The sequence below is a fragment of the Ipomoea triloba genome, chromosome 16 (genome assembly GCF_003576645.1).
Source record: "Ipomoea triloba cultivar NCNSP0323 chromosome 16, ASM357664v1".
In the NCBI taxonomy this organism is placed as follows: Eukaryota; Viridiplantae; Streptophyta; class Magnoliopsida; order Solanales; family Convolvulaceae; genus Ipomoea; species Ipomoea triloba.
This window is the reverse complement of record NC_044931.1, coordinates 7,791,643-7,793,888: the sequence shown is the minus strand read 5'-3', so window position 1 is coordinate 7,793,888 and position 2,246 is coordinate 7,791,643. Positions and strand designations below refer to the sequence as shown.

General features: G+C 52.2%; 3 non-coding genes across 3 annotated transcripts; all 3 read right to left on the bottom strand.

Moving 5' to 3' along the window:
• Positions 1 to 215: 215 nt before the first annotated feature.
• Positions 216 to 334, bottom strand: LOC116008416. The gene has a single exon (XR_004095801.1). It is a non-coding gene; the product is annotated as a 5S ribosomal RNA (ribosomal RNA).
• Positions 335 to 653: 319 nt separating this feature from the next.
• LOC116008142 lies at positions 654 to 772 on the bottom strand. The gene has a single exon (XR_004095541.1). It is a non-coding gene; the product is annotated as a 5S ribosomal RNA (ribosomal RNA).
• Positions 773 to 1,962: 1,190 nt separating this feature from the next.
• On the bottom strand, positions 1,963 to 2,080 carry LOC116008674. The gene has a single exon (XR_004096041.1). It is a non-coding gene; the product is annotated as a 5S ribosomal RNA (ribosomal RNA).
• Positions 2,081 to 2,246: the final 166 nt, after the last annotated feature.

The window sequence follows — 2,246 nt, the reverse complement described above, 5'->3', positions numbered from 1 at the left end:
GTACTACTCTCGCCCAAGCACGCTTGACTTCGGAGTTCTGATGGGATCTGGTGCATTAGTGCTGGTATGATCGCATCCGTCACGTACTGCGCGCAAATTGTACTTGACCCTCTCTCTCCGCGCAACTTCTCTCGCTTAGCGGTTTAGCGGTTTAAAAGGATAGTCCCCTTAGCGAGCGATCCAGCGGTTTAAAAGAAAGATAAAAAAGAGGGTGGGGGATGCAACACGAGGACTTCCCCGGGGGTCCCCCATCCTAGTACTACTCTCGCCCAAGCACGCTTAACTTCGGAGTTCTAATGGGATCCGGTGCATTAGTGCTAGTATGATCGCATCCATCACGTACTGCGCGCAAAATGTACTTGACCCTCGCTCTCCGCGCAACTTCTCTCGCTTAGCGGCTTAGCGGCTTAAAAGGATAGTACCCTTAGCGAGTGGTCCAGCGGTTTAAAAGAAAAATTAGCTTGACTTCGGAGTTCTGATGGGATGCGGTGCATTAGTGCTGGTATGATCGCATCCGTCACGTACTGCGCGCAAAATGTACTTGACCCTCTCTCTCCGCGCAACTTCTCTCGCTTAGCGGTTTAGCGGCTTAAAAGGATAGTACCCTTAGCGAGCGGTCCAGCGGTTTAAAAGAAAGATTAAAAAGAGGGTGGGGGATGCAACACGAGGACTTCCCAGGGGGTCACCCATCCTAGTACTACTCTCGCCCAAGCACGCTTGACTTCGGAGTTCTGATGGGATCCGGTGCATTAGTGCTGGTATGATCGCATCCGTCACGTACTGCGCGCAAAATGTACTTGACCCTCTCTCTCCGCGCAACTTCTCTCGCTTAGCGGCTTAGCGGCTTAAAAGGATAGTACCCTTAGCGAGCGGACCAGCGGGTTAAAAGAAAGATTAAAAAGAGGGTGGGGGATGCAACACGAGGACTTCCCAGGGGGTCCGTCACGTACTGCGCGCAAAATGTACTTGACCCTCTCTCTCCGCGCAACTTCTCTCGCTTAGCGGTTTAGCAGCTTAAAAGGATAGTACCCTTAGCGAGCGGTCCAGCGGTTTAAAAGAAAGATTAAAAAAAGGGTGGGGGATGCAACACGAGGACTTCCCAGGGGGTCACTCATCCTAGTACTACTCTCGCCCGAGCCCGCTTCCCCCCGGATCTCCGCTCTGTCCCTGCGCGTTAGTGTTGCGATCTTCGCATCCGTCACGTACTGCGCGCAAAATATACTTGACCCTCTCTCTCCGCGCAACTTCTCTCGCTTAGCGGTTTAGCGGTTTAAAAGGATAGTACCCTTAGCGCGCGGTCCAGCGGTTTAAAACAAAGATTAAAAAGAGGGTGGGGATGCAACACGAGGACTTCCTAGGGGGTCACCCATCCTAATTCTACTCTCGCCCAAGCACGCGCAACTTCTCTCGCTTAGCGGTTTAGCGGTCTAAAAGGATAGTACCCTTAGCGCGCGGTCCAGCGGTTTAAAACAAAGATTAAAAAGAGGGTGGGGATGCAACACGAGGACTTCCTAGGGGGTCACCCATCCTAATTCTACTCTCGCCCAAGCACGCGCAACTTCTCTCGCTTAGCGGTTTAGCGGTCTAAAAGGATAGTACCCTTAGCGCGCGGTCCAGCGGTTTAAAACAAAGATTAAAAAGAGGGTGGGGATGCAACACGAGGACTTCCTAGGGGGTCACCCATCCTAATTCTACTCTCGCCCAAGCACGCGCAACTTCTCTCGCTTAGCGGTTTAGCGGTTTAAAAGGATAGTACCCTTAGCGCGCGGTCCAGCGGTTTAAAACAAAGATTAAAAAGAGGGTGGGGATGCAACACGAGGACTTCCTAGGGGGTCACCCATCCTAATTCTACTCTCGCCCAAGCACGCGCAACTTCTCTCGCTTAGCGGTTTAGCGGTCTAAAAGGATAGTACCCTTAGCGCGCGGTCCAGCGGTTTAAAAGAAAGATTAAAAAGAGGGTGGGAGATGCAACACGAGGACTTCCCAGGGGGTCACCCATCCTAGTACTACTCTCGCCCAAGCACGCTTGACTTCGGAGTTCTGATGGATCCGGTGCATTAGTGCTGGTATGATCGCATCCGTCAGGTACTGCGCGCAAAATGTACTTGACCCTCTCTCTCCGCGCAACTTCTCTCGCTTAGCGGTTTAGCGGTTTAAAAGGATAGTACCCTTAGCGAGCGGTCCAGCGGTTTAAAAGAAAGATTAAAAAGAGGGTGGGGGATGCAACACGAGGACTTCCCAGGGGG